Below are 12962 nucleotides of genomic sequence, written 5' to 3'. Positions count from 1 at the left end.
TTTAAAGATGGCGCCTATCGCCAGTGCACAGTTTAAAAGTGGCACCAAGCGCCCACTGTCCTCCTAATGGCGCCGGGCACTAGGGTTTATCCCCTTCAGTGCCACGGCTGCCATTGTCCATGTGGCCACCAGGGCTGTCCGGCCACACTCCTCCAACCCAATTCAAGCGGGAAACCAGGGAGCCATGTCCCAACGATTTGACTCCTGGTCCCGCAGTCTCTTGGGTTGAAGAGGACGCTACCTGGGGGTGTAGGCTCCAGCCTAGAAAGTTCATCCATAGTGCAGTGGGCCTCTCTTCGTGGGTGCACAATGTTCAAGTAGTCCACCTGAAGTGCAAGTTCAAGGCTCCACCACAAAAGTCTGTCCGATTTCCCCAAGGTAGGTTGCAGACACCTAACAGGTGGGTGGAAAGTCACCACTGTAGGGGGCCAGTTACACAAGCAGAGTAAAAACTGGTCCAGTGTACACACAAGTGCCACCCAAGGTGTCCCAATTGTGGCATGCCCCACCTCCCACCATAGCAGTATTCTGCTCAAACAGGCCACAGGGTGCTCCTGCCCATATGGCTCTTTCTGGCTCAGTACTGCTCCCAGTCCGTGCAGTGGCACAGTGGTTTGTACCTCAACATCCAGGTCAAGAATGTGCACCATCAGCACTGGAGCGGGTACCAGAGCCTCCTCCAATGACTGGAATGCCAACTCACAAGCGGGTGCAATGTCCACTGACTTGGGGATGCCCTTCCTAGTCATCTCTGTAAGGGGGTTCACTACAGAACTAAAGTCGGTGACGTGTCGGTAGGGCCTTACAAGTTCTAAGGTCAGTACCAGTCTGGGTGATGTGGGCCAGGGACAGCCTTTGGTTGCCTCTGCCTTGGGCCTACCCCTATCTCCTCCCACATGGTGCCCCAGGCACTGCACCTCCGTCATCCCTATCTGGCAACGGTCTGCCCTAACTGTCAGACCTGCACTCCAATCCTCCTCTGTCGACCTATGACTTGGGAAACCTACCCTGTCACCTAGGTCTGCTCTTTCCTCCTCATCCACTACCTGTGCCACAGTGATGGCGGCCAGAGCACCAGCCTCTGGATCGTGTGTGGCATCCACTACAGGGATGCTGCATGTCCTCCCCGATCTACTGCGCACAGGCAGGGGACCTGCTATGTCCACAGCAACTTGCTGTAATGGTTCTCCTTAGGCCAGAGGCCCAGAGACTACACAACCGCTGGAGTGCCCTATCTGCCAACGCATGGCACCAGCCTTACAGTTGGTCTAGGCGTAATCTGACATTTCAGACCAGGGTAAGCTCTGTGTCAGGCACTTCAGGGCACAGTCTATCGCTGAGTGGCTGTCCAAAGTGGTTTCGCTGGCAACCGACACAGATTGTGCAGGAAAGTTCCCTGGGGGGACCAGCTGGACACGTTCCCTATCTGGTCCATCCCCTCCCACTTTCCTGTCTACCCTGTACCTTAACCCTTCCCGCCAGGTTAAACTTCCTGCCCCAACCCTGTCAGGGCCGCTGCCAGAGTGGCGCCTCATGCCTTTCAGGGATGGGTCAGAGAGTTGAGCCTCCCTAAACTCCTGCTTGGGGCCCTCAATCTCTCCTAAATTTTGACACTCTACAGGGGGATCTAGGTGGGGACTACTAAGGTCAGTCTGGAAGGGGTCAGTCACGGAAAAGTCAATGTGGTTTCTCACACTCACCGCCGGAGTTGGCAAACCACTTGGGTCAGGAGCATCATTGGGCACCCCCACAGGATCAAACAAGCTGGAACCAACATCCTCTGCGTTGCTAGGCGACGTAGGCATAACAGAGGCAAAAGGCATGCAGGGTCGATGTACCGATCTAGCCGCTGTAATCTTTTCCTCTGGGCTGGTTGATGCTGTGGTTGGCTGTGCTGGCAGTTGTCTAGCAGCTGTAATCTTTTCCTATGGGCTGTGTTGTGCTGGAGTAGCTGATGTCAACGGTGGTTGTGGAACTTGACTCCGGGGAATGGCGCTAGCACATGTGGTGACGATCCCACCACCTGTCACGAACCGGTCTCTCACCTCTGCGGGTTCTGGAGTTCATCCGTTGCCAGTGCGGTTGCTCGCGGTGCTGTGCGCCCGTGTGGGGACGCGGCGTGATCAGTGGCACAGGTAATGCAGAGTCTGGGAACTGGGAGTGCGGGGACCAAATGGCCTAAGGCACTGCGGTGTGTCTGCTGTATAGGAGGTGGCCATGTTGGAGACCAAATAGGTAATACAGAGCACTTGTGAAAACACCTGTGGGCAGGTGTAAGCCAATCCCGTGCGTGTGCTGCCTTTAAGTAGGCTGGGATTATGTTACTCTGGGTCAGTGCTTTGTTGTATCAATGCTGTGCTCTAGCTCTGAGCTCTCTCCGTGCATTCCTGTGTGATTCCCGTGGTCCAGATATCGCCTCCGTTCCCAGAGGTCCGTCTACAGCCTTCACTGCTAAAGATCCACCGGCTCTCCGCTGTGCTGTCAGTTAATTGCACACCTACTGGAAATAGTTGGATTCCCAGAGTCCTACATGAGGTTACCTTGTCTGTCTGCTTTCAACCATACAAAGTTTGGAGGATTCCATTACCCTCAGCTGTTCGTTTGTTCTACTCTGCATTTAACCCGTTCACCAGCTTGTCATCTGCTACAGTTTTCACAGTGATCTCCGGAACCCGCAAGTAACCCAATTCAGTACTTTTATTTTCTATGTTACCATTACAAGGATAATTCTTCACAGCTTCTCAGTTAACTCTCAAAACTTCATTGCAAATCCTTACAGTTATTTCTTCATGTCTGCATTAACCAGTTTAACACATTCTGCAGTTCAGCATCAAAGCTTGTTTATATTTGGACAATTCAACATTTATTCATCAGCTTGTTTTATATACAGTACCATGAACATTTCTTTTATTTGTCTTTGAGATTTATCCTGCATATTATTTCTGCCATTCCTGCAATACTTCAGTATAATATGATGATTAACAACTTGTCATTTAACTCTTTACTGAATTGTTATTTTTAATAAATATATGAAACGGAACTTTCTTCGTCCTCCCTGCTTTCTTCATACCCCAGCACCTACACCTGTGGTTGGTCCCGGGTTAACAGATTCACAAAAACACCCGAAACTGACACCACCCAGATAATTTCCTATGACCACATCAGTTGGGAGACCATCAGTGACGGCCAACTTCTCGCAACTCTGGTCCAGCTCCCCAGTCCAGGTAGACTCTTGCCATGGAAACCTCTTTCTCTGTTCCATCTGCCAGGGTGACCTTGGCAGTGCGACCCTGCAATACTGCAGCAGGATCTATGAGGATCCATAAGGTGGGGGCTCACAACAGTTATTGAGGATTCACAAAAACACCCGGACCTGACAGTAAGCACTGGCCACATGGATCCGTCAAGTGACAAATTTGCAGGAGGCGGTGCAACGTCAGATATCCTTTCCCGTCTGGAAAACCAGGAGTCTATACAGACACAAATAGTGGTTTATGCAAACTATGGCAGACCGTTTAGAGACTCTTCATACGGCTATTAAAACGTCTCAAGTCCAGATTCCAACTCCGGTTGTCCCAGTTACCACTACAGTTTCTCCTGTGACGCTGCCTACGTCCTGCTTGCAGTTACCCTCTCCGAGTAAGTTTGACGGAACTCCAAAACTTTGCAGAGGATTCCTGAATCAATGCGAGATCCAGTTCGAACTGTTGTCCGCCAGTTTCCCATAAGCTCGTTCTAAGGTTGCATATATTATTGCCCTCCTCTCCGGTCAGGCTCTGGAGTGGGCATCACCATTATGGGAAAGAGGTGATCCTATCCTCTCTAATTACAAGGAGTTCGTATCATCCTTCCGGAGAATCTTTGACGAACCAGGCAGAACCACCTCAGCATCTTTGGAGATTCTCCATCTACGTCAAGGTTTACGTCCTGTCAGTCAATATATTATTCAGTTTCACACGTTGTCTTCAGAGGTAAATTGGGATGAGGAAGCCTTGATCGCCGCGTTTTGGAATGGACTTTCAGAGAAAATCAAGGATGATTTAACCATCCGGGATGTGCCTACTAAACTGGATGAATTGATTTCTCTCTGAAACAAACTTGACCTACGCTACAGAGAGCGATGTTTAGAGAAATCCAGGACAGAGCGATCCAGTCCACGTTATCATCCTAGGCCTCGACAAGATTCTTCATCACAGTCGCCGGTAACAACAGAAGAACCTATGCAGATTGGGCGCTCTCGCCTCACAGAGGAATAACGACTTCGTCGTCGACAGGGTAACCTCTGCATGTACTGTGGGTCCTCCGAACATTTGGTTAAATCCTGCAAACTCCGGCCTGGAAAACTCTCGCTCCTAGCTTATTCAAGGAGGTTAAGCTAGGAGTTACTTTAGAATCACGTTCTGGGAAAGAGCCGACCTTGTCTATTCAATTAGAAGTTCCAAGTTCTACAGTGAAAGTTTCAGCTCTCCTAGATTCCGGGGCAGCCGAGAACTTCATCTCCTCAGCCTTTGTCATACGGTCTAAAGTTCAAACCATGCCTCTGGAAGCAGCAGTTGCCGTTACAGCAGTGGATGGAAGTCGAATTCCAGATGGTATAATTACTCATCGAACCGTATGTCTCAAGATGAAAGTTGGTGTGCTCCATTCCGAATACCTCTCCTTCTACGTGATTCCCAAAGCCTCTCAAGATGTGATACTTGGTTTACCTTGGCTGCAGAAACATAATCCTCAACTTAATTGGCAAACCATGGAAGTCCTTTCATGGGGTAAATCTTGTACCAAGGACTGTTTAGCCTCAAATGTACCTCTCCGGTCAATTAGCCTTCCCGACCTACCTCCGGTGTATCAATCCTTTGCGGATGTTTTCAGTAAACAAGCAGCAGACTCTCTACCTCCTCATCGCGAATGGGACTGCCCAATTGTCCTGGTTCCGGGTAAAACACCTCCTAGGGGACGAATTTATCCGCTATCCATCCCAGAGACGCAAGCTATGTCTGATTATATACAGGAAAATCTAACCAAAGGATTTATCAGACCATCTTCTTCACCTGCAGGAGCCGGATTCTTTTTAGTTAAGAAGAAGGACGGTGGGTTACGACCATGCATAGATTACCGTGGACTCAATGAGATCACTGTGAAAAACAAGTATCCATTACCCTTAATTCCAGAATAATTTGACCGGGTAAAGGGAGCTACTGTGTTTACAAAACTGGATCTCCGAGGGGCCTACAATTTAATCCGCATCCGGGCAGGGGACAAGTGGAAGACTGCTTTTAATACCCGGGATGGGCATTACGAATACCTTGTAATGCCTTTTGGTCTTTGTAATGCACCTGCAGTTTTTCAAAGCTATGTGAATTAACTTTTTCGTGATCTTCTCTACAAGTGTCTAGTAGTGTACCTAGATGATATCCTAATATTCTCTAAGGATCTAAAGTCTCACCGTCACCAAGTTAAAGAGGTACTGACACGTCTGAGAAAAAAATCAACTTTATTGTAAGTTAGAGAAGTGCACTTTTGAAGTATCTTCCATACCGTTCCTTGGTTACATCATTTCTGGATCAGTGCTATGTATGGATCCCGGTAAGGTACAAGCTATCCGAGATTGGTCCACTCCTACAACTCTCAAGGGGATTCAGCGATTTCTTGGCTTTGCTAATTTCTATAGGAGATTCATTAAGAATTATTCTACGTTAGCTGCTCCCATCACAGCCCTAACTCGCAAGGGAGCAAATCCTACGAACTGGTCTTCTGAAGCAAACAAAGCCTTCTCTGATTTAAGGCAAGCCTTTGTGTTGGCCCCTATTCTTCGACAGCCTGATTTGAATCGTCCCTTTCTACTAGAGGTGGATGCATCTACAGAAGCAGTTGGAGCTGTGTTGTCACAAGTCTTTGAAGATAAAAAGGTCCATCCCTGCGGATATTTCTCCCGTAAGTTCCTCCCGGCCGAACGTAATTATGCAATCGGTGAGCAAGAATTACTTGCCATCAAGTTGGCATTTGAGGAGTGGAGATACCTTCTAGAAGGAGCACAACATCGTATTACAGTTTATACTGATCATAAGAATCTTCTATATCTGCAGTCAGCTCAGTGCTTGAATCCACGACAAGCTCGATGGGCGCTTTTCTTCACACGATTTAATTTCAAGCTCACCTATCGTCCAGGGTCTCAGAACAAAAAGGCAGATGCCCTTTCCCGGTCCTTTGCTTCTTCTGAATTAAATGATGCTACCACGAATCAAGCCATTGTGAATCCTACGTCCTTTTTAATGACTCGAACCTCTCCAGTTCCTCCGCTTGGCAAGACCTTTGTCGCCACAAGTCTTCGAAAACGGCTGCTTACCTGGGCTCACTCCTCTTCCTTCATGGGTCATCCTGGGGTTCTAAAGACTCTCAAATTTATTCAACAGTCTTATTGGTGGCCACGTCTCAAAGCCGATGTCCAAGAGTTTATAGCAGCATGTCCTAAATGTGTCCAACATAAGAGTCCAAGAAGTTCTCCACCAGGTTTATTACATCCATTCTCCATACCCAAACAACCATGGACTCATATCTCAATGGATTTCGTGACCGATCTACCTCCATCAAAAGGGCGAAATACCATTTGGGTGATAATGGATCGATTTTCGAAAATGGCACATTACATTTCATTCCATTAACTGGGTTACCATCAGCCCCTTTATTAGCCAGATTGTTCATCTCTGAAATCTTCAAGTTGCATGGCCTTCCTCGAGAGATCATCTCTGATCGGGGAACACAGTTTGTGGCCAAGTTTTGGAGGTCGCTTTGTTCATCTTTAAATGTCAAGTTGAACTTTTCTTCTGCATATCATCCTCAGGCAGATGGACAAACTGAGAGAGTAAACCAAGACCTTGAAACATTCCTCCGGCTATATATATCGTCCTCACAGGATGACTGGGTTGACTACCTTCCATTGGCAGAATTTGCTCATAATAATCTCTTCCATTCGTCTTCTGAATCTACGCCCTTTTATATTAACTTTGGCTTTCATCCTCGTGTGCCAGAGTTCCATCCATTGCCAGCCCTAGAGGTTCCAGCAGCAGATTAAGAGCTTCAACGTCTATCTAGAATCTGGAGTTGTGTGCGTAAGTCGTTGGTCAAAACTTCCGCTCGTTATAAATCTTTTGCAGATAGAAAACGTAAAGCTGTACCGAATTACAAGGTGGGAGACCAAGTTTGGATTTCTACGCGCAATATCAGGTACAAAGTTCCTTCTAAAAAATTTGCTCCCAAGTTTATTGGTCCATTTCCCATTGTAAAAGTACTCAACCCTGTGTCATACAAAGTCAAGTTGCCACCGTCTTTGAGAATTCCTAACGCCTTTCATACATCTTTACTGAAGCCTTTGATTCTCAATAAGTTCCGTACTACCCAGTCCAAATCTCCTAAAGTTCACTCTTTGCAGAATGAGGAATTTGAAGTTAAAGAGCTTGTGGACTCACGTTCCCAATATGGACGTTTACAGTTTCTGGTCGACTGTAAGGGTTACGGTCCGGAGGAGAGATCCTGGGTTTTCTCTGAAGATATTCATGCTCCAAGACTGGTACAGAAATACTTCTCCAAAAATCCTGATAAGGTTCAAAGGTGTTCGGAGACCACCCTTAGAAGAGGGGGTACTGTCACGAACCGGTCTCTCACCTCTGCGGGTTCTGGGGTTCATCCGTTGCCAGTGCGGTTGCTCGCGGTGCTGTGCGCCCGGGTAGGGACGCGGCGTGATCAGTGGCACAGGTAATGCAGAGTCTGGGAACTGGGAGTGCGGGGACCAAATGGCCTAAGGCACTGCGGTGTGTCTGCTGTATAGGAGGTGGCCATGTTGGAGACCAAATAGGTAATACAGAGCACTTGTGAAAACACCTGTGGGCAGGGGTAAGCCAATCCCGTGCGTGTGCTGCCTTTAAGTAGGCTGGGATTATGTTACTCTGGGCCAGTGCTTTGTTGTATCAACGCTGTGCTCTAAGCTCTGAGCTCTCTCCGTGCATTCCTGTGTGATTCCCGTGGTCCAGATATCGCCTCCGTTCCCAGAGGTCTGTCTGCAGCCTTCACTGCTAAAGATCCACCGGCTCTCCGCTGTGCTGTCAGTTAATTGCACACCTACTGGAAATAGTTGGATTCCCAGAGTCCTGCATGAGGTTACCTTGTCTGTCTGCTTTCAACCATACAAAGTTTGGAGGATTCCATTACCCTCAGCTGTTCGTTTGTTCTACTCTGCATTTAACCCGTTCACCACCTTGTCATCTGCTACAGTTTCACAGTGATCTCCGGAACCCGCAAGTAACCCAATTCAGTACTTTTATTTTCTATGTTACCATTACAAGGATAATTCTTCACAGCTTCTCAGTTAACTCTCAAAACTTCATTGCAAATCCTTACAGTTATTTCTTCATGTCTGCATTAAAAAGTTAAACACATTCTGCAGTTCAGCATCAAAGCTTGTTTATATTTGGACAATTCAACATTTATTCATCAGCTTGTTTTATATACAGTACCATGAACATTTCTTTTATTTGTCTTTGAGATTTATCCTGCATATTATTTCTGCCATTCCTGCAATACTTCAGTATAATATGATGATTAACAACTTGTCATTTAACTCTTTACTGAATTGTTATTTTTAATAAATATATGAAACGGCACTTTCTTCGTCCTCCCTGCTTTCTTCATACCCCAGCACCTACACCTGTGGTTGGTCCCGGGTTAACAGATTCACAAAAACACCCGGAACTGACACCACCCAGATAATTTCCTATGACCACATCAGTTGGGAGACCATCAGTGACGGCCAACTTCTCGCAACTCTGGTCCAGCTCCCCAGTCCAGGTAGACTCTTGCCATGGAAACCTCTTTCTCTGTTCCATCTGCCAGGGTGACCTTGGCAGTGCGACCCTGCAATACTGCAGCAGGATCTATGAGGATCCATAAGGTGGGGGCTCACAACAGTTATTGAGGCCCCAGAGTCTCTTAGGCCTTCCCCCTGCAGGGGTCCCACATAGACCGGCTGCAGATGCCTCCACATATTGTGTAGGGGCTGTTTGGTCATACAGGTGACTCTCTCCGCAGAGTGCACCTGTTTCTCGCTACACTCCATCAGACTGACGGGAAGTGGAGCCGTAGCACTTCTTCTCCAGTCACGGCACCGATGATCTCTGATCATTTGCAGGGCCACCGGGGTTGCGGTTGCTGGCCAAGAGCACCCGGGTTGAAAGATGCTTGCTTTGGGGGGTGATGAGCTGAAGAGTGGTGTCCCCCTGGTGGTAGTCTTTAGGAGTTGGCTGCTGGCTGGGCGCTTCTGCCCCTGTGGCCGAATTGCCACATACTTGTCGGCTAACTGGACAGCCATCTTTAAGCTGGGTGGCTCCCATTCTAGCACCCACTCCTTCCCACCCAAATCTAATTCTCTCTGCAAATGTTATATCTGCCCCCCTGCAGTGCACATGGTTTTGCCCAACTGCTAAAACAATTTCCTGCTGCGGTCAACTTGGAATTACCCCCTATGTTACTATGTCACTGTGTTTCGGGGGTCATTTCGAGTTGATCGCTAGATGCCGATTTTTGCATTTAAGCTACTAAGGCAGAAATCAGCATTTCTGTGCATGCGTATGGGCCGCAATGCGCACGCACGGCGATCTTTTACTACATTCTTAGTACTTTTACTCATGTCCGAACTAAGCTTTTCAGTCGCTGTAAACGCCACAGAGTGATTGACAGGAAGTGGGTGTTTCTGGGTGGAAACTGGCCGTTTTCGGGGAGTGTTGGGAAAAACGCAGGCGTCACAGATGTAAACTCAGGTGTGCCTGTAGAAACGCAGGCGTGGCTGGGAGAACGCTGGGCGTGTTTGTTACGTCAAATCAGGAACTAAAAGCAGCTAGCAAGCGATCAACTCGGAATGAGGGCCTATGTTACTGTGCACTATATTACTGTGTACTATGTTATTGTGTAGCATATTTAGCAGCATTGCACACACTAAGCCACCGCCTACTGGAAGTGTATCTTAGCTTAGCAGATTTGCTAACGAAACCTTAGCAAATTTTCTCGTACCGATTTCTCCGCAGTTTCTGAGTAGCTCCAGACTTACTCCTCCATTGCGATAAGCTCAGTCCTTTTCTTTCCTGGTTTGACGTCACAAACACGCCCAGCGTTCGTCCAGCCACTCCCCCGTTTCTCCAGACACTCCTGCATTTTCTGCTGGCACGCCTGCGTTTGTCTGCACACTCCCATAAAACGGTCCGCTTCCGCCCAGAAACACCCACTTCCTGTCAATCACACTACGATCAGCAGAGCGATGGAAAAGCTTCGTTATGCCGTGAGTAAAATAGCAAAGTTTTGTGTTAAATAACTTGGCGCAGGCGCGCTGTGTACCATGCGCATTTTCCACCTAATCGCTCGGTTGCAAAAATCTACAATGAGCGAACAACTCGGAATGACCCCCATGGTTTTTCCCAACTACTAACAAATTAACTGCTGCGATCAACTCTGAATTACCCCTTATGTTACTGTGTACTGTGTACGGCAGGCCACTTTCTTCCTTGGTCCACTGCCCCTGGAAAGAACTTCTTCCTGACACTGCTCCCCCACCCTGAAGACTGGCATCCATTGTCAGAACTTCCCAATATATACAAAAGGGTCTCCCTTTGTCCAGATGGGATGTTTGTAGCCACCAGGATAATGACCTCCTTACTTCCAGAGGAAGGACCATAGTCTGTGTTTTTATTGTCTGAAGAAAACCATTCCATTTGGAAAGGATCAGATGTTGTAGAGGCCTGGAGTGGAATGGAGCATACTCCACCATATTGAATGTGGACACCATTGATCCTATCACTCACATTGCTGCGTGAATGGATTCCCTTCAATTCTGCAGTAGCTCCTGAATACGTCTGTATTGTCGATATTTTGTTCAGAGGTAGCAAAACTCTCTGAAGCCTGGAATCCAATACAGACCCCAGGTGCGTCATGCCATGATAACTCCATTTAATATACAAAGGAAAGAAAGCAAATGCATCAGGACATTGTGATTTAACCAGTTATTTTCTGGAAGTTTATCAACACAAGGACTGTGTATAATCCCGTGGAAGTGTCTTATAAGAGCTAATATACAAAATCCACCTTTAGTAGGAAAGTTCATTTAGGACCAAGGGTCAGTATGTTATATATGTGTGATGTTTCTTATAGGTCTGCTTTTATTGGTATTGTGAATAAGCGGTTGTTCATGTGATATTTTTATAATGAATATTCATGCCATTGATAAATAAAAGAACGTACAGTATGAGGTATAACATCTAGTGCGGATGCTTTATTCACATATCAGACTCCAGAGTGTTTTTACGACTAGCGCAAAACTCTCAAAAAATGTTTCGGGTTTTTTTCAGTTTGTTATATACAGGTCATGTAGCCAGTATATGGAATATATATTCACAAGCATATAGGAGGGTAATATTTTGCTGCTTGATTTATCATTATATTATTGGCTAATTAGTGAAAATAATAGTGCCTGGGCGTATCTCTTTCTTTACTTCTTGGAAACTAGTGGACCCATGCCAAACCAGCTGACACAGCCCCACAGCGTAACACCACCACCTCCATGCTTTACTGTAGGTACTGTACACTCTGGTATCAGACCTTCTCCTGGCAGACGCCAAACTCAAACACGTCCATCTGATCTGAAAAGTGGAAACTGTGATCATCGCCCCATAACACTCGCCGCCATTGGTCCATTGTCCAGTTTTTGCAGTCTTACCACCATCATAAGCGCTGGTCATAAGCGCTGGGCTGCATTCTTCTTTGTGATTAGAGTTGCATGGGCCTCCCTACGAAGTGTTCTTGTGGAAACCGGCACATTAGTGGCCATGTGGAACTCATGTGCAATGGTATGCATGGGAAGACCCCTGTTTGCAGCTCCCTGGTTACCACTCTCTGGTCCCTGGGGTGCAGTTTGGGGGGCTAGGGGGGGGGTGCATTCCTGCAGTGAACGTTCTTCTCTCATGCATTAATGACAGAGTAGATTTAGGAACCTTCCTAACATCCACAATGCTTCTCGCACATACCTCTGATCAAGTAGCCTACAATGATCCCATTAGTCAAAAGTATTTGCACATGGTTTTCCCAGGTGTTCTCCCATCCAAGTACTAACCAGGCCCAACACTGCATAGTTTCCAAGATCAGATGAGATTGGGCATATCCAGTGTGGGTGGCTGTAGGTTAATGCAGCTCTGGCAGTGTTGTTCCAGCTGGTCAGATGACCTATCTTAGTGTGTTACCCACTCTACTAGGGTACCAATTACCCTTTGCTGCTGGCAGAGTGCGGGCACCCGGCTTGTCCCTCACTCCTGGGGATGTTACCGCAGTGCCTCCCGCCTTCATCCCTGCTTCTGAAACCTCAGAATCTGTCCGGAACTGTGTGAAAACAGCGCCTTCTCAGCCACCAGTATCTGCTCTTTAGAGAGCCTGTGACCAGTAAGGAGAGACACCGCACTGACACACATACCCAACCTGGGCATCTATGGAGAAGAGGGGAGATACCTGCTCCTTCAGCACTGACACACATACCCAACCTGGGCATCTATGGAGAAGAGGGGAGATACCTGCTCCTTCAGCACTGACACACATACCCAACCTGGACATCTATGGAGAACAGGGGAGAAACCTGCTCCTTCAGCACTGAGTTAGGAGGGATCAGAGGGGAATAGTTTTTATAGAAGCTAATTAGCCAGCTCATTAGGTGCTGATGTAGAGACCCACACAATATTTTTACCCCCAGAAAATATAATTAGCTTGCTTTTTGACAAAATAATTAGGTTTCAATAAATTGCAAAAAAGTGAAAAGAAAGTAGTTTTAATTTTTTTTCTAACCACCAAGAAATAATTTCTGGTTCGTGTTTCACCATTTCTCCACCATTCCAGAACAGCAATTGCTGGATTCTACCCATACGTTTCCAGAATAAAATGTT

The 12962-nt window shown here is 47.2% G+C and overlaps 1 protein-coding gene across 1 annotated transcript in view; it reads left to right on the top strand.

Moving 5' to 3' along the window:
- LOC135056945 (uncharacterized) overlaps window positions 1-12962 on the top strand; it is a 904883-nt gene that overhangs the window by 336142 nt on the left and 555779 nt on the right. The gene's annotated exons all lie outside the window — the stretch shown is intronic.

Source organism: Pseudophryne corroboree, chromosome 3 (assembly GCF_028390025.1).
Source record: "Pseudophryne corroboree isolate aPseCor3 chromosome 3, aPseCor3.hap2, whole genome shotgun sequence".
NCBI classification, from domain to species: domain Eukaryota; kingdom Metazoa; phylum Chordata; class Amphibia; order Anura; family Myobatrachidae; genus Pseudophryne; species Pseudophryne corroboree.
The sequence above is the reverse complement of the archived record's forward strand: the minus strand, read 5'-3'. Positions and strand labels throughout refer to the sequence as shown.